This window comes from Balaenoptera musculus, chromosome 5 (genome assembly GCF_009873245.2).
Source record: "Balaenoptera musculus isolate JJ_BM4_2016_0621 chromosome 5, mBalMus1.pri.v3, whole genome shotgun sequence".
NCBI classification, from domain to species: Eukaryota; Metazoa; Chordata; class Mammalia; order Artiodactyla; family Balaenopteridae; genus Balaenoptera; species Balaenoptera musculus.
In genome coordinates this window covers 17891415-17911468 of record NC_045789.1, presented here as the reverse complement: position 1 = coordinate 17911468, position 20054 = coordinate 17891415, and the positions used below count along the sequence as shown (strand labels likewise).

Sequence of the window (20054 nt, the reverse complement as noted above, 5' to 3'; positions counted from 1 at the left end):
AAAATCATCAAGGAAATAAAACTATTATTTGCCAACCAATGAATTTAACATCAAAATTAAAAGGGGAGGAGTCATGTACCATGAAAAGAGGGTGAGGGGAGTAAGTGAATAAATATTCACTGAACCTTGAGACTACCAGCCTTCTTCTCCCAGCTTATTTCTAGAAGGTTGGCATCCAGGATTCTAACTTCCAGGCAGGAAAATAAAAGAGTCTTCTCTGAGGAATAGAACAATCCTAACAAAAAAGCAAAAATAAAAGGAACTTAAAGGTACTGACTTCAAAGTTTTGCTAATGAAGTGGCTGAGCCACATCATCCTGGACACAAAATTAGGTTGGCAAGCCCCAACTATGCCCAGAGAACTTCTAAACAACATTTAATGCCCTAAGGAGTGGGGCAAAAAAAATGAATGGACAACAAAAATCAAAGACATTTGAGTCCAAAGTCTTTGATAAGATAAAGGGGGAAAAAAAAAAAAGGAAAAGAGAATCTTTGAGGACACACAGATCTTCCAAGGAGAAGAAAACTTTAAGTAACCCAGTATTAATGGTTTTCAGACAACACACTCTATCTGAAACATGAGAGCACTCAGTGGACTTTTATTTTGTAAGGAGTGCTTATAAGGACTGAGTGCTGTTATCTAAAATAAATAACATGCTTTTTCTTCTGTTCTTTCTTCCGGACAATCATCACTCTCTAACCTCATCTCCAATTCAGGCTGAACCATATAAAATTACAAATTTTGTAGGTCAACAAAGTTTAAATATTGGCAATTTCATATGGCTTGACCTAGTACTATTCTTCCTTGTGTATGTTATACACTCTATCAGCCAGACCATTTTCCTTGCCTTTTTTTTTAAAAAAAAAAAACAGGTTATATTTTTTAGAACAGGTTTAGGTTTACAGAAAAATTGTGCTGAAAGTAGAGAGTTCCCATATACTCTCCTCCTGCCCATACACAGTTTCAGCCATTCTTAACATCTTACATAATTTGTTATAACTGATGAACCAATATTAATACATTAACTAAAGTCCACAGTGTACATCAATATTCATTTTTCTGTGTTGTACAATTCTGTGGGTTTTTACAAATTCAGTATCATACAGAATACTTTCACTGCCTTAAAAAAGCCCTCTGCTCCACATATTCATCCTTCCCTCTTTGAGCCCCTGGCAATCATTGATCTTTTTACTGTCTTTATAGTTTTATCTTTTCAAGAATGACATATAGTTTGAGTCACACAGTGTGTAGCTTTTCAGACTGACTTCTTTCACCGTATAAGATGCATGTGAGATTCCTCCATTTCTTTTCATAGCTTGATAGCACATTTCTTTTTATTGCTGAATAATATTCCATCTCCATTGTATGGATGTTCCATAGTCTATCCATTCACTCACTGAATCACATCTTGGTTACATGTTTTGACTTCTTTTGGCAAATATGAATCAAGTTGCTATAAACATTTGTGTATAGGTCTTTGTGTGGATGAAAGTCTTCAGCTTATTTGGATAAATAGATGTGAGATTGCTGGATCATAAGACAAGAATATATTTACTTTGTAGTAAATATATTTAGAAGTCAAGATGACTTCTAAAGTGACTTTACCATTTTTCATTCCCACCATCAATGAATAAATGTCTGTTGCTCCACATTCTTACCAGCATTTGGTGTTGTCAGTGTCCTGTTCTATTAGCCATACTAATAGGTATGCAGTGGTATCCCATTGTTGTTTTAATTTGCAATTCCCTAATGACATAATTTTGGGCATCTTTTCATATGCATATTTTCCATCTGTATCTCTTCTCTGGTGAGGTGTCTATTCAGATCTTTTGCCCATTTTGTAGTTTTTTAAAACTGTTGAGTTTCTTTGTATGTTTTGGATACAAGTCCTTTCTCTATTAGATATGTGTTTTGCAAATATTTTCTCTGAGTCTGTCATGTCTTTTCATCCTCCCAGTATCTTTCACAGAGTAGACATTTTTAGTTTCTAATGAAGTCCAACTTATCAATTTTTTTCTCATGGATTGTGCTGTTGGTATTATACCTAAAATCATTGCCAAATGCAAGTTTGCCTAGATTTTTCTCCTATGTTATCTTCTAGAGATTGTATAGTTTCGTGTTTTACATTGATGTCTATGTTCCATTTTTAATTAGTTTTTGTAAAAGGTATAAAGTCTCTGTCTAGATTACATTGTTTTGAATATGGATGTCTATTTGTTCCAGAATCATTTGTTGAAAGGAGTATCCTCTCTCCACTGAATTACCTTTGCTCCTTTGCCAAAGATCATTAGGTTATATTTGCGTGGGAGCATTTTTGGGCTATTTATTGTGTTCCATTGATCTATTTATTCTTTTGCCAATATCACATTGTCTTGATAACTAGCATTATAGTTAGTCTTAAAGTCTGGTAGTGTTAGTACTCCAACATTGTTCTTCTTCAGTATTGTCTAGGTTATTATAGGTCTTTTTGCTTTTCCATATAAACCTTAGGATCAGTTTTTCTATATCCACAAAATAGATTTCCAGGATTTTGATTGGGAATGCATTGAATCTATAGCCCTTTTTGGAAGAATTGACATCTTAATAATATTGTCTTACTATCAGTTAACTTGGAATGTTTCTCCATTTATTTATATCAGCTTTAATTTCTTTCATCAGAATTTTGTAGTTTTCCTTGTATAGCTCTTGTATATATTTGTTAGAATTATACCTAAGTATTTCATATTTTTGAGTGCTAATGCAAATAGCATTGTGTTTTTAATTTCTAATTCCAATAGTTCATTCCTTGGATATAGGTAAGCAACCGACTTTTGTATATAAATTTTGTATCTTGTAGCCTTGCTATTAGTTTATTCTTTGGGATTTTCTACATAGACAGTTATGTTCCAAAAAAGACCATTTTGTTTCTTCTTTTTCAATCAGTATACCTTTACTTAGTTTTCTTTTCTTTTATTGCATTAACTAGCACTTCCAATACACTATTGAATAAGAATAGTGAGCAGGAACATCCATCTCTTGTTCCTGATCACAAGAAGAAGCTTATAGTTTCCCACCATTAAGTACAATGTTAGCTATAGGGGATTTTGTAAATGTTTATGAAGTTTGGCAATTTCTTGTTTATTCCTAGTCTGCTGCGAGTTTTTATCATGAATAGGTGTTGGATTTTGTCAAATGCTTTTTCTGCATCTGTTAATGTGATCATATGATTTTTCTTCTGGTCAAATCTCCTTGTAAACATGTTAAAAGCAGACATCCTTGCAATCACATTAGTGGTATTTACCAGACAGGGCCCTTACCCATGAAATGCTTTTATAGCAGTGTGTACCTGGTCTGTCAAGGCTGCTAATTCTAAATAAGTCTGAAATTTATTGATTTATAAGGCACAACTCTGAAAAATGTCACTTAATCTGTGTAATTATGGGAGTATAAAATAGGGCTCTTTAATGATAGAATAGCTTCCTTTTGTATGCATGCATCATTTTGAAACCACACGTGTTTGTCTGGGCCAGGACCCATCACATGACAAGGAAAGGGAAGTGACAGAAATATGCTGATGATAGGGCTGTTTGCCATGCCTTGAGTTACAAAGTTCTTTGTCTCTGACCCAGGAATCTCATTGTTCTTGCCAGCATCATGAAATAGTAACTGGCTAACTAATTAGTTTGTAAGTGAGTAAAATAAAATCCCAACCCAATACATTTCTACTGGCTACAGTTGGCTGGAGCTACTTAGCAGCTGCCGCTTTCAGTGAATCATATTTTCTCCAGTTTTCATGGTCCCCACTACTGTGGCTCACTGTCAGTTGCCTCTTTTTATAACTGAGTTTTTATTTTCTTATTGTAAAATTAAGAGGCATTGTAGAATAGTGATTAGCACTGAAGACTCAAACTATGATCCCCGTATTCAAATTTAAATTTCACTAAGTAAACCTGTATGCCTTTAGGCAAGCTATTTAAGTTTTCTGTGTCTGTTTCCCCATCTGATAATGATGATGTAGAAAATAATAATACTTTCTTTGTGTTTATTGTGAAGATTGACTGACTTAGTTACTAACTAAATTCTGCTAACTTAGTTCACTGAGTTAATATGCTTAAAGTACTTAGAATTGTGCTGACCAGCTAGTAAATGTTAGTTATTACTATTAAAAACCATGTCCCTATTAAAAGTGAGAAAGTAAAGGAGGAAGATTTAGTTCAAAAATTAAGAATATTATTTGTGAATTTTTCTGTGTGTTTATGCAAAGTGTATTTGTATTGGAGTATTAATTTAGTAATATTCCAGGTAGTTATAGCAAGCTGGAAATATAACATTCATGGTTATCTTTATGATATAATTTTTGTAATTATTTTTAGATTTTATGGAAGTTTGCATTAGAAATTTAAATTTTGGCAGAAACTTAAAGTAACAGAAAGTTAGGTATAATCTCAACAATGATAGAGGAGCATCTTATAGAACATTCTAAGCTTTCACAGTATAAAAGAGTACCTACAAATATTATCAGAACATCAATAGTTAAATGATAGTAAGAATAGTACCAGTGCTCAATTTATTCAATTCAGATTTTAAAAACAGAAAAGCTAAATATGATTTGATGTTTCTTCATGAATAAAAGATGCTCAAGATATTTTCCATCTGTCAGTTTATGATGATGATAAATGTAGGTTAATCATTCAGTTTTTGAGGTTGTAATCTTGACTCTGTTGGCCACATTCTTTTATAAAATGACGTATTTTTTGAAGTTACAGCTCTTTTGAATGCCTGGTAGAGAGCGTACTATGACCTATGTAATTTGTGAAATGTGGTAAAATGAACTTTCTGCATTTAACAATAACCATTAGGAGAAAATCAGTAAAATAGACAAATATCTACTTTATAAAGATATTGGGAATTTGATCCTGAATGTTTTCTGTAATATTATTATGAACAAGTGTTTTATTATTAGTGGTCATTTAGAAAAATAGCATTTTACTCAAATGGTTCTTAATTCAGTTGTTGCTAAATTTAATTGAGAACATTGATATTATCAGTACAACCAACACTGCCTACAAATGCTAAATTGGTAATGGTGCTGCAGGTCACTATGGGATTCTATTGTTATATCACAGAAGATATTAAACAGGGGTGTAAACAGAACAAATACATTAAACAATATTAGAGTAACTCTGTCACACCTAGAAATCTCTTTAAAATAATTTTCATATAAGGCTATTTCAACACATAGGTTGATTTTTTAAAATGAAGATGATAACTAGTAAAGATCTGGCTTCTGATTTGATTTTTTTTAAAGTCATGCCTTTTGTAAAGTGCTGAATTGCTCAGTCAGTTCCAATTCACTAGAAACTTAGTTAAGAGATGTGTGCTATCATATTCCATAAAAATAGTGACTTTAAAAATTAAATCCTAAACTTAGAATACCAGTTAATGAATATCTTAAGAACCTAGTGATATCAGTCACACTTAAAGTTTAAGAAAACAAAATTTACTATATTCTGGGCACCTAAAATGGTATAAAATCAAGCTTCACTGATCCCTACCATAACATCTAATTTCTCCCATAAATGTTATTTTTTTGCACTGGCTAGAACATGTCCTGAAACATTTTAATAAATTTCCTTTTCTTGTTTCTGTGTAGAACATAAAATGAGCCTATTCACATCAGAGGTCAGAACCCCTGCTCAGTTCAACATTCTACACATTATCTAAAACTTATATTTTCTAGTTAAAAATGGTCATTTTCTGAGACCTTTCACTTTTTACTTCCATCTACACTAATGAGTTTCTCTTTGGGTTTATATTTGTTCAGGAAATACAGTTGTAATAGTTACTGTGTTACTGCGTATGAGAGGCAAATAGAAAATAACCAGTTTGAATTGAAATGCAGATACCAACATCTTAACAATGGGTAATGCAATATATGCTTGAGGAAAATCACAAATCATAGATTTTTAGAAATTCTTAAAGTAACTGAAACTTTTTGTGGTTTCAATTCAATTTAAATTCATTAAAGGCACATTTCTATATAGTTGTGATTATAGTTACTCTCTATGTATTAGCCAAGTGCAAGATGATCTTGGAGGTGGGGAAAACTATATATATTGAGTTTTGTTGTTATTGAGGCCCTTATAGGTAGCACAATCTAATCATTAAGAGTTAACCTTTTTTGATAAGACAGACATAGGCACTCCACTAGCTTTTCCACTCTCTCCCACTTCACTCATATCCAGAGAATTTGAGAAATGAGCCCCAGATGTCTCATATTTTAAAATGGGGCTGTTAATAGGATCTATTTGATAGGACATTTTAAGTGTTATAAAAAAGGTAGGTATGCTGGCTGGTTCATAGTAAGTGCTGATTACATTATTTATATTGTACTTGGGTTTTAATTTTTTATCATTAGTAGGCACCATTTTAAAAATAAGAAAATTTTATATGTATAATCTAACCTATTAGTAAATACTTAATTTGAATTCTATTGTATTTGCATATAAATTATTTCAAAATGTTTGTGTGTTGATTTTATTCCTGTTAAGTGGATCTTTCTTTAGTTTCTTTTCTATATGGTAGCAGAGAAATTGTTACTGAAAATTTGGTCCGTGTCCTCGATGCTGAATGAGAATAACAAGGGCAAGGGTTTGAGAATAAAGGAAAGAGAAATTTTATTGATTTGCCAGAAAATGAGGAGGGTAGCAGACTAACGTCTTAAGAACTACCGGTCCTGCCTTCTAAGAGAAAGCAGGTGTATTTAAAGAAAAGTTTTGGGGTTTCAGTGTGACCATTGTCACATATAGTTGATTGTTTTGTTGAGGCTAGTTCTTTCCATGACATTATCTCTGACTGTTTCGGTCCTCTGATTTTCTTGGCCCTCGGGTCCCAGTCAGAATATTCCTTCTTTTGATAATTCTTGCTTTGTTGACTTCATGGCCTTGGGTTTCTGTGGTTAAGACAAGAGGAACAAGCAGAAACAGTGAGAATGCCTGCACACATTAATCAGTAACAAAGAATGCATAGTAACAAAGAATTTAAGTTTCAGTCCCCAGCAACGGAGGGAGAAGACGGAAAAACAAAATCATTCATCAAACAGTTTCAGTTTTGGGGGTCCTATTACATAATCTTTAATTTAGTGTACAGTTATTAATTAGTTCTATATGTTCATTGCTGGTGTATTTTCATAGTGGTTCCAATTAGAAAACTGAAAAAAAGTTCACTCTAAGTATTATTTCTAAATTATGTGCTAAATATGTAGGATTAAAATGAACTTTGGATATTTTTATTGAGGCATACACTTCCTACAATATCTAGCATTTCCACTTATGATTTTTTTGTCCCAGTATATTCACACATAAATCATAACATCTACGAAAAATTTTTTTAAAGTTATATAGTTTTTTCCCAAAGGGCATTATCTAATGGTGTATATATTGATTTTTCATGATTCTTTAAGATATTATTTTTTATGTAGAATTTTAATGAGAACTAAAACAACCTCCTAATCTTAGAAATGCCTCTGTTGATTAAGAGTAGGCTCAGCTGCCTATAAAAGAAAACTCAAAATAGATACAGAAATTTCTTCCTCTCTCACATAAAAGAGATAGGCAGTCTAGGGCTCTTACAGAGGACCCATGAAGTCACCAGGAACATGGGCTTCAACCAGCTTAGCATTTAGCAATCCTGGTCACGTCGTCCTTACCCCCCTAGTTCAAGAGGGCTATTCCAGACATCACATACATTTCCATGTACCAGATCGCAGGGGTGAGGGTGGAGAGGAAAGGGTATCCCCTCTTCTTCTGAAGGAAATACCCCCCAAATTTGCTATAGAAAGTTGCTTTTGTAATCAGATAACAATTCTCTTTGTTACACCAATGCTTATAGATACATGGCTATATTCAACTATAAGGGGCCCAGCTAAAAATTAGGATCTTAAAACCAATTAGCAGTCTCCACCACACTATCTTTTGAAGAATATAGGTATGCCCTCAAAAGTGTTAAAAAACAACAACAACAAAAAAAACTACTATTAAATCTGGTTTTGTAAACTGTAGACAATTGGTCAGGCTATATTACAACTTAGTCATCATTTTTTTTTCATGATTAAATTGTTATAATAGCTATGATTGGTTCTGCATCATCTGCTAAGAAAATGGTAGAGTAGGTCATTTCAAAGAGGACTGATGGGACCAAATCCAGGAGCTCTTTACGCTGTGACCAAAGATTGAGTTCTCCACTGGGTATAATAGTAACTTGATAGTGCTATGTTTTCCGGATGGAGATACAAGCCACTCATATCCATGATTGGTGATGTGGAAAAGTAAAAATACATGTAAATATCTTCCAACTTTAAAAAAAAAAGAAAAGAAAAGAAAATGGTAGAGTTATTAAAAAACAGTAAATGCCATGTCATACTACTCAACTTTTCAGTACATCAAACCATTTTAGAGTTCCTTTAAAGCATTTTTACTAGGTAGGTAACAATCTTCAGCTGCAAAGAGCCTTTGATGGTTTATGAACTGATAGTAACTAACTATCCATTAGGAGTATTGCTTTAGGACAATATTCATATTTATTAAAATGCTTCAGTAATTGACTTTCAAGAAAAAAATTTTTACCTCATACTTTTAATTTTGAAAAAAAAATCATGGAAAACTACCAATATAAATTTGTTAAAGATTGAAATCAAAATTGCTATCTAATTCAGAAAGTTGGTCATATGAGTAATTCTCTTTATTCAGAGTAGCACTGCTTATTCTTGTCTTCTGATGAAACTACTTAGATATGAGAAAATTTTAAAATGCAGGTTTTTGTCTGTTCTGGTTATAAGGGAAACAAGTCATTTGCCCTAGGATGTAAGAATCTTGTGGCAGTACAGCTAATGATTTAACTTTGATTAATTTAGCAAGGCATAGAATTTTAAAATTTGTGGTAACCTTTGAGAATACATCCTCCAATGCCATCATTTTATGTTGAGGCATTATGGTCTGGAAAGTTTGACTTGGCAAGGTCACATTAATGAGTTAGTGGCAATGCTGAAACCAGGACTAAGGTTTTACTGCCTTTTAATCTAGTGCATTCTATCTCCCATTCCCTCCCTTTACCCTCCTTCCTTCCTCTGCTTCCTATATTATATTAGAATTAAAATATTTGTGTATCATCATACCAGGTTCATATGTGAAAAGGAAATCAGGTCATAGTGGTTAGTTAGTGGCAGTACTGAGGGTAAAACTAAAGATTTCTTTGCTCTAATCTAATGTACCCTGTTTCCACTGAATGTATTATCATCACTATTATATCGAGAATTTTGTTTTATGTAACATTTGAATTTCAGGGTTTAGATCAAAATTATTGGAAATGTATTGTTAATAAATGTTTCACATGTGAGAATGAATAAATACCTGCTTTGGTTAATCTCTTTAAAACTGGCAATAATGACATCAATAGTAATACAGTGCTTTGCTGTTTAAGGCAGACTGTGTTAAAAGGACAGAATTGACCATTTGAAGTTAGGGAAAGTTGAGTGTTCACTCATTCCACAGCTCAGGACCTGTTTAAAGGATTGATTGCAGAGTATTCAGTACCATCCCTTTCATTATGCTATTCTGTTTTGATTGTGAAAAACTCAGTCTGGGGTCCAGAAAATTATATGTGAAATAAACACAGCCAAGTAAACTATGACTATTGCTTTAGCAATTTGAGCTATTTTGACCGATTTGCTGCTATATTTTATCAGCTTCCCCAAATAATCAACGAGAGTCTTACTTTCCTATGTTCTGAATTTTATGAATTGTACTTTAACTTTTCAATCTCCTTATAATAATACAGTTCCTAAATTTCTGCTTCTTCCCCTTCCCTTCTCTTTCTCCTCTTCTCTTTTTTCATTATCATCAATTTGTAAAAAAAATTGATGAACCTTTGTTACATGAATGACCTATTACTATCTACAAATGGGGTTATGAAAAAGTAAGGCACTCTTGCCCTCAGAGAACTTCCAGTCTGGGTAGAGGGACAGAACCTGTCCTAGCAAAGACTGGTTAACATTTAAAAACTGGTATGAATAATAAGCATTAGAGAAGATCAGAGAAGGGCGAGATCACTAGTGAGTGATTAAGTCTATTGATAGAAACTTCAGAGATAAATATCTACTAGAGACTAGACTTGAAGGATTTAATCAGAGTATATTATAATATGCATAAATTGTGGTAAACCCTTTGGGTCAGTGTTAGATATCCTGAAGGACATTTTGAGTACATTTGTGATCAACTACTTGACATTCTTAATTTATGATGAACTAAATCACCCTTTCAAGCAAATTTAAATTTAAAACACAAAATGAGAAAGTTCATTCAGATGATATAAACTGATTACAAAAATATACACTTAAAATATGTGTGTATATATATTACAAAATACCAGAAGTGTTTTATACACTATAGTAAAGAGATAGAATGTGATAGAAAAATCCCGTCTGTTTCTGCACTTTAATTCTTTTCATACTTAGTTATGGGACCCTGCCAACATGGAAAGAAAAACAATATAAAGCTTCATATTCTTTAACTTAATCTTGGTAGAAAATATAGCTGAAGCCAGAGGCTACAAGCATCAGCTGACAGTTTAATGAAGACTCTTGAAAGAATAGGAGAGTCTAGGTGCTTTAAGACAAGCCCTGAGCAAGTCATTACATCTGTTTAGATAGAAAAAAAAAAAAAAAAAAAAGATTAGTGAATATTTATGTATCAGTTACCAAAATATTTAAGTTAAATATGTTTATTTTTATCTAATTATCTAATTATCATAAATTTGAATTTTTCTTTAAATCTATTGGCTACAAAAGCCAAAGATCTTTCCTGTAATATTGAATCATTTATTTTTAAAGTCCCAAGGGCTGTTGACTTGTGACTGTGAAATTATTAAATATTCATTATAGAAGACTACATGTTAAAATGTTTGTGTGAAATACCTGCCTTTTCATTTAAAATTGTAAATTCAGTTGTTCACTGGAAGCTGATTTTACCTACCATACTTGTAATATCAACTATGAAAGAGCTGATATCTTTTCCTATAACTTTCCTATATAAGTGGCTTCAGTTTGCTTGTTAGATAGAATGCATCAGGGTTTTTTCCCCCTACGGGCTTGCTTACAATAAACCTAGTGACTCTAATTCACTCATTTCTGAAAAACATCACATGTACAAGTTTTTTTCAGACATTAAGATGTGTTGTACACAGTACAGATTTTTGCTTAGGTTCAGGTTCAGAAACTGCTGCAAATATAGAGGTAACTGGGAAAGTTAAAAAAGACACTGATTTCCTGGATTTAAACACTGTTATAGAGAATCCAGTAACAAGATGCCTCCCTCACCCCCACCAATGGATTTTAACATGAATTTTACAGTCTTTTAGTGTCTTACACACACCATTATGACATACCTTCCTGTAACTAGAAAAGGTAACTCTTCTTGCTCCAGTCAGTTCAAATGCATACTGACCTCTTTCAGATAAACCCAGTTATGTTCTCCTGAGATCCACTCCTAAAATTCCTTCCCTTTGACTCTGTATATCTTGAAAATGCCTTACAGTGCCTGGTATGTAGCTATAGCAGCAACAGCAGAAACAGAAGTAGTAACAATGATGATAGTAGTAGTGGCATTACCAAACTCAGGTCTGGGTGCTCACTGCTCAAAAATCAATACTTGAGAGGCAAGTGCTAGTAGGAATGGAAAAGTTGCTTTAATCAGAAGGCCGGCAATCTGGGGAGAAGGTAGCTTCTTGTCCCAAAACCAGCTCCAAAGATTTTTCTCAGCCATGAAAGTTTTTAAAGGGATAAAGGGGAAATAATCTCAATTAATCATTGAGGTAGGGAATCCGATTCCTCGTGATCTCCCATTGCGTGCAGATTTGTCAGCTCCTTGTGATCCTTCTTTAGATGCTATCTTGTTCACACAGTCTGTTCACGAGATTACTGAAAGGGAAGCTGAGGAAAAGATCTAGTCATCCGTTAAATACTTATCCTTCATTTCTACTTCTTTGATCTATGCAAAGAATCAACAGGTTAGGCAAGGTACTGTGTGATCAAAAGATTTGAAAGATGTGCTTGGGCCAGAGGTGAGTAGAGCATGTGGGCGGCTGGTTTAAAAGTTAGTTACAATATAGCTTTACAAAAGTGACAAGACAAAAGGGGTCTCCCGCTGAGCGTGGTTTTTTGCAAAGAGCTGCTTTACAGTAGTAGTACCAGCAGCGGCAATAGCTGCTGGATAGAGTTTATCTTTTTTAATGTTATAAAAATATCTCTCACATTTTTTTTGGTTTAAAAACATTCTTGCTTTCATGTTGGGGTGTGCTGGTAACATGCAGTTCAAAATAAAATTGTTATTGATAACTATGTACAAGGCTTGTGTATCTAAGTTTATAAGTATGTAGAATGTATACTTACCATCTAGTGCTGTTGTTTGTATGATCCACACAAGAAATTCAGTCCCATTACTTTTTGGTTACACTTCCTATCTGAATATGATGTGAACTAGAGGAGCAAATTAAGTGAGATGTTTTAAAATACTTGCCTTTCTAGTGCAATCCTTTGATCCTTTTTTTGTCTCAATTGAGCCCTTTTCAGAGAGGCTGAATATAAGAACTCGGGGTATGTTATCTATTGTTTGGTCTTATTACAGCCATTAACCACAGTCAAGGTGCCTTTCAGGAAGAAAGGATGATAGATAGATCGCATTCTCAGGATCACATTCCCTGTCACAGCGAACAAAAATCAGGGAGGTGGGAGGTAGCAGAAGACAGAGTGCGGTGGGATACAGGTGCACCTTTTCCAGAGAAGAGCAAGATGAATGTTCTCATTGTCACTGCAGCCTGCATTTCGTTAGTCATTAGTGTGACAGGTCCGTAATTGATGACATGACATGGGACCTGTTGTGAGGCTTCTGTGCCCTCCTTTGAAACTACTCCTGTGTCCCTTAAATAGTATATGGTTATTTAATGTGTCAGTGCATCTGCCTTCATATCTCAGTCTAAGCTATCTTGGTAATGACAGAAAATCACACCACTTGTAACAAGGGAAGACGATATTAAAGTTTCATTGCTGTATTGACTGCAATTCTCAGCAGTGGTTTCTTACGTAATAATAGGCAAGGTCAAGAATAAATTTATCAGAGTAAGAGAAAAGAGCATAATGTGAGCTCTCAATCTGCTGCAGAAGTATGCTTTGTAGTCTACAGCTCATTGTTTTACTTATATGCTTTCTCTAGTTGCACTATTTAGATTGAGTTTCAAAGTTCTGTTTCAAGAACTACGACATTATATAGATCATTGTGGTGCTCGAAGGACAATGGTGCTTCAAGGACAAAAGACAACCCTGCATGAAAAGCTTTCAGCATTACACCCCCTACCAGACTTTTAATCACCCTCACCACCATGTTCCCATGGTTACGAAATTCCTGAGCCCACCTGGGCAACGAGACCTGTCCCAAATAAGGAAAGACATCTGCCCTGTCCCATTCCCACCCTATAGAAGGAAGGTACATGTGCCTCAACCAATCAGTAAATGAAATTTTCACCTCGGACCATTCCTTTGTTTTCTGGCTATAAAAACTGATCAATAGCACATGTTTGGGCTCGACTCTCCCAGACTACTAGGAAGTTGGCCCACTGTTCTGGCAGCAACCCTTCCCTCTAATAAATTCTATCTTCTTTGCATTCTGCCTTGTGTCTGGAAATTCTTTTCCAACCTGCCTTTGGACCACGACAATCATCTGAACAATTATTTAAATACTTGAGCAAAATAACTGAATGAGCAAATCATGACTAAACACTTTGATTCCTTTTTAATAATTGTTTGAAAATTATTGAATCTTTCAGGAACTGCTGGAAAATTTGTTTTACTTTAATTCTATATTTAGGCTTATTTTATAATTACTTATCCATTAATTAATATTGTCCATATGGGAATTTTTTGAGAAAATTACTGGAAGAAACCACAGGGGTGAAACATATGTAACATTATAATAAAAACATGTTAAATTTTTTTAAATGAATTCTTAAGATCAGAACTTTATTACTCATCAAAAAAGTTATCAACAATTCAGTGAAGTTTGTTTTCTTGGATAGGGTTTGTTTTTTTTAATGTTATAAAGGATATCTTTTTCCCTTTAAGTTTTTAGTAATATAGAGGTAATAAAAAGTATACTTTTTATAGCAGTTATCTATAATGAGAAGCCTTCCACAAGTTGGGAATAAATTGAATTTTTGTATATTAAATTTGGCTACTCACATGTAGAGTAGCTTTACTGTAGCTATTTTAGTATGTATAACCTCATTAGCATTATAATGACAAGCTTCCAAAGGAAAAATTACAATGACAATTAAATAGAGCATCCGTGATGATACAAGTCAAAACTACATTCTGTCAGTATATTTCTGATTTCCTTGCTGTTCTTCAAACTATACTCCCATATCTGATTTTACAAGATTATGTCTTTAATTGAAGCATTATTAGTCACCTCCTTCAGACCTATACCTAACTTTGAATACACTCTACATGAGACCATAACGTATGCATCCTGGTGACCTTTAAGTGTTCATGAACCAGTGTACATGAGAATATATATATTTTTGTTGACTAGTTAGGTCAGAGTTTGTGAAGTATTTTCTTAACTAAAAATCCATTAGATAGCCATCAGAATGCCTGGAAAGATCCTTAAAATACATTTATCTACTCTCTTCTTTATTTGCTAAATACACATTTTCTTCCTTTTGTTTCTGAAACAATACTTCCTCCTTGTTTTCTTTCACCTCTTTGATCATGCTTTCTGTCTTCCATGATGTTTCCTTCTTTGCCTGCTGCTTTAATGTCAGTCTACAGATGTTTGCCAGAGTTCTGTCTTATCCTATTTTCTTCTCAGGTATCATAACTTTATTCTCATTTTTATACCACTTAATCTAACTTTTTATAATCCCCCTTTTCTTATGAGGATTGGGTATATGTTCCTAGTCTTCTACTGAGATCTGCTCCTGAAATACCTGCTGATAGTGCAAACTGTTCTCAGAGGGAGTCAGTTATTGTCTTTTACCTGGATTATTTTAACAGGCTTCTAATTCTGTTACTGACCTCTCCATCTGATAGTTCCAGGTATCTTCCTAAGGCATAGATCTGCTCATTTCACCCTCCTATTAAATCACTTTTCTGGCTCTCCATTTCCAATATAGTAAAGTCCAAATTCCTTAGCACAGCCATCAGAATGTTTCACAGTCTGGCCACTGTCTATCTTTCTAGCATCTTTTCCTGACAATTTCATATGGAGGACTGCTGCCTATTCCCAGAATATGGCATATACCTCTGTGTATTTCTTCCTTTACTTTGATTTGGACTGCTGCCTTGAATGCCTTACCCAGTTTTTCCTCCTGACACCCTTTTCCTTATTCTTAATTTTTTACATAAATTGACTCATACTACATGTAAACTTTTGAAGCTGGATCTTTTGACTTAATATTTTAAGATATATCCGTGTCAAAGTAGATTTTGTTTATTACTTTTAGTTGTTGATAATATTCTGTTATATGAATAATTCACTGTTTTTCATTCTTTTAGTGAGGACAAATAGGTTGTGTTTATTTTTTTCCGCTTTGCATAAAAATGCTACAGAGAATAATCTTGCCATGGTATCTTTGAACATATGTGCACAATTCATTAAGTAATTAATGAATTAGTTTCGAATGGCTAATCTGGGGACCTGTGGAGAGTAATGAGAGGATGGTGAAACGTAGACACCTGTCATCATTTTCCAAATTTTCTTTACTTGAAATGTCCTTGTATAAAGTATGATGGCGTCAAAATTCCCATGTTATGCTTGGTTTGGCATGTAGTTATATGATGCAAATAAATGTGAGGAATGGAAAGTTTGAAAAGAATCTATTAATCTAAGTTTTTCTGTGCCATTGCAAAGTGTGATACCATTTTACCTAATAAGGCTCTCTCATTAACATGCCTTAAATGCAAGTGCAAATACAAAATTTTGAAAGTTAATCTATATTGCATTGCTTTCTTTGTCTTAAATTTTGGAAACAGATTAGTGCTTGAGGAGTCATTTATTCCTAATAAACCTATTGTGTTTTATACTGAATTCTTACTGTATACTTGCTTGCTAATTGCATTAGGTCATACTGTTTCAAATGCCACAAAACACAAAAGAGTAAGCAACTGCATCTATACTTAAAATATTATCCCATTTACCCTTCTATTTATATTTTTGTAGCCTTAAAAATGTTTCTTGAAGTATTTTAATAATTGAAATACTTCCATATAAATTGAAGCACTATTGCATATTACAGTGGTCCTTTCATTTTACTTTGTGTAAGAATTGCCTGGGGAGTGTGGTAAAGTATGTACTTTTGGTTTCTACTATGGAAGATTCTGTCTCAGGTGTATATTTTGAATATTAACTTCATGTCCTTACCACACACAACTACCACCACCTCATTTTGCTCTGGAACCTGACTTCTTCAGAAACATCAGTTGAGGCAAAAGATGGGGTGCCGGTGATCATGGGGATGACTGTGGTGATGGTGGCAGTGATGTCGGAGGTGGTGGTTGTGGTGGTGGTGATGGGATGGAGCTGGCATAATTCAGGCCTTTGGAATCATGTTGTCTTGAATTTGAATCCCAGCTCTAATACTTACTATCTTTAATATCTTGGTCAGATTAGTTAACCTCTCTAATCCTCAGGTTCCTCATGTATAAAACGATGATAATGATTTCCCTAATTCATAAGGTTTAGCACAATACCTGGCCTGTAGTAAATACATAATAAATGCCAAGTATTATATATGCCTGAAGTGGCTTTGTTTCTTTTCTGATTTTGTAAACAACATTTAGTGGGTGGATTTTCTATGGAAGAATAGAAATATATTTAAAACTCTAGATCCTTGAGTTTCATAAATCAAAGCCAAAGAGTATTCAGGTATCCCATTTTCCTCATTTCTGTAAATATTACTTAGTGATACTTTAACATCAGAAAACTTAAAAGGCACTTCTGAAGGAAGTATTATCTAAGTATCTATTCTTTGTCCTGAATGCGAATCAGTAAAAGGGTTTCATGTTAACAGTGCATGTTCTGGAGACTAAATTTCACTTTTTTTTTTTTTTGTGCCACTCTATGAATATCTCATTCTCTAAAAGGAGATACTGAAGTAAAAAACTAGGAAGCTTCTCATCAGAAACACACGCATGCATACTCTTAAGAACTCCGGAGTACCTCACAGGGGGAATAGTGTATGTTTTCACTTCTATGTGGAGTCTAAAAGATAAAACAAATGAAAAAATATAATAAAACATAAACAGACTCACAGATTCAGAGAACAGACTGTTGGTTGTCAGAGGGAAGAGGAAAAGGGGCAAAATGGGTGAGGGGGATTAAGTGGTACAACCACTATGTATAAAATAGATAAGATACAAGGATCTTATCCTTGTACAACACAGGGAATATATTATGTAATAGCTTTATATAAAAAATGACCATGTGAAGAGTTAGTAAACTATTATAAGTTCACTTTCCCAAAGATTTGCACATTAGTTCTTCTCGTATTTTAAAATCTAAATTCCATTCCACTAAAAACAAAGTAGCAATTCACAATTTTGAAAGTTACTACATTTTTGAACTTATAAAAATATTTTACTTGTAACTTCATCAGGGATTCTTAATCGGTGATCTGTGAATTTTTAAAAGTCCATGAAATTAAATGTGAAATATTATATGTTTGAATTTGTATTTAGCTTTCATCAGGCTTTAAAACACAAACCTCTGAGCTCAAAATTGTTAAATGACATTAATCAGTAAACGTATGTTCCCCAGAGTAGATATTTTGTAAAATTAAAATGAAGAAAATCCATCATGTTCAATATTATTATTTTGTCAGTTTGTTCTTATTATTGCTTGTCCTATAAGTCGATTTTCATTCACTTTCAATGTTGTGATAATTTAAAATCTGTTTTTTCTATTATTCTTCATTATTTAATTTACTTTCTCCTATGATATATTGACTTCTCAGTTTATATTTAGAACTTGGAATGTGGGATAGCTATTTCTTTATTCTTGGCAAATTATTTCCTTCATTTTTTTTTTTTTTTTTGACAAGAAAGTAGGATTTATCGGTGGGCATGAGTAAGGAGGAGACAGCACCAAGGCTTTCGCGAGTGCAGGGCCCGCCATGTTTCCAGGGGCCACGACTAGGGATGTGTTTGCCCCCACAGCCATCTGGGATGAGTCGCTTTCCTGCCACCATGTTTTCAAATTCATAGGCATTAAACTTAGTAAATCCCCACTTCTTGGAGATGTGGATCTTCTGGTGACCAGGGAACTTGAACTTGGCCCTGCAGAGGGCCTCAATCACATGCTCCTTGTTCTGCAGCTTGGTGCGGATGGACCTTATGACTTGGCCAATGTGGACCCTGGCCACTTTGCTCTGGGGCTTTCTAAAGGCACCGCACATGCTTGCCTGGAGCCTAGCTTAGGGACAGCATGCCAGCCATTAATGTCCACTGGAAAGGGCTGTCTCCAAGGTCCCTTAGGGCAACCTATACAGGCAACAGGCTGCATACACTACCGAGGAGGCTGCTATTTGCAGCCATTGCGCACCGGGCCCCCACGGGGAAAAGAGCACGGTCGGCTTAATTGGCTGCAAATACATCATTTTTAAAATGGTTACTTTCTAATAAAACTAGACTGTGGAAGTATGGAAACCAAGTGTTAAGACCTACTTGCTAAGGAATGCTCAACAGTTAGAGAAGTCCTTAGAGCAGGACTGTGGAGAACACTGCTCTTCAAAGCGTGATGTGAGGATCCACACTGGTAGGTGAACTCTTTGCTACAAGTCCATGACTAGATGGGGATGAAATTGCGAGCAATTATTTAGAAACTTTAATAGCAATTTGACATTACTTTGAAATCCAAGGGCATGATTATTTTTCTGTTAATTCACTTTACTGTTATTTTGTAAGAATTCTGGTCTGCAGCATGAACTGTAAATTTTAAAACATGGCTCTTCAACCACAGAAAATTTGAGAAACAGTGGTATAGACTTCTTGGCTCAAGCTCACAGCTTCATTTGTCCTGTTACAGTAATTAACAGAATACTAGAAGTGAAATCATACTTTTCTTCCAGAATTTTAAGTTTTCAACTTTATGAAACTGGGAATGATGTTTTATATTTTCCCACATATAAGAGGTATTTTGAATTAGTGCAGCGCTTTGCTGGGCAAATTTAGGATACTGCTAAAATACAAGTATTTTGATGGGGAAAAGATTTATTCTCTTTTCTTATTACATATATGTATATAAGCATTAACCGCTATGAAGCATTTTATGAGAAGTAGAGAGACTTGTAACATGGAAGAGGTAGTTGGTGCTCTGAGAATGAATGGGAACATGAGAGAAGGAAAGGAGAGCTGAGAGTTCAGTCTTAGCTTGCAAGTCTTATCAAGTCCATTAGAATATAGATAGGGGAAATTAGGTCAGCTGGGAAACTTAGAAATTTAATAGAATTATTAAAGCATTATTTAAATAATATTTATTAGTTATAACTAAGGTATTAATTAAATATCATTACATTAATATGTATTAATGGAATGCTGAGAAGTAATTTCTAACATGATGGGATAGTGATCAAAGTAATCAATTTAGGTCCCTGGGTGAGAATGTAGTAGAAATTACAAGAGGCACTATGGCCAATCAAGATAGAGAATATACAAAGATCACAGAAAAATGGGGTTGAGAATCCTTCAGGAGAAATAATAATTTCCTGAGAAGGAGTAGACTTAACCAGCACATCTGGATGTAGAGGCTACTATTTTCATGATTATAGTAGTGCTTTAGATGTTATAGAAATGAAGAAGAATTGCTACACATTCTTTCACACTTCCTTCAATTTGTAGGTGGCATCTATATACTCTTTCAAATTTAAGTGGGCTTCCAAATTGTTTACGGCCAACAGAATATAGCAGAAACAACAGTGCATGAGTTCAGAGGTCAAGTCCTCAAAGATGATGCAGCTTTTACTTTATTTTCTGG

At 34.1% G+C, this 20054-nt stretch overlaps 2 non-coding genes across 2 annotated transcripts; one reads left to right on the top strand and one right to left on the bottom strand.

Annotated features, from left to right (window-relative positions):
- The first annotated feature begins 8147 nt into the window (after positions 1-8147).
- On the top strand, positions 8148-8274 carry LOC118896208. The gene has a single exon (XR_005020117.1). It is a non-coding gene; the product is annotated as a small nucleolar RNA SNORA25 (small nucleolar RNA).
- A 10260-nt stretch (positions 8275-18534) lies between these two features.
- LOC118896200 lies at positions 18535-18669 on the bottom strand. The gene has a single exon (XR_005020112.1). It is a non-coding gene; the product is annotated as a small nucleolar RNA SNORA70 (small nucleolar RNA).
- Between the last annotated feature and the right edge of the window lie 1385 nt (positions 18670-20054).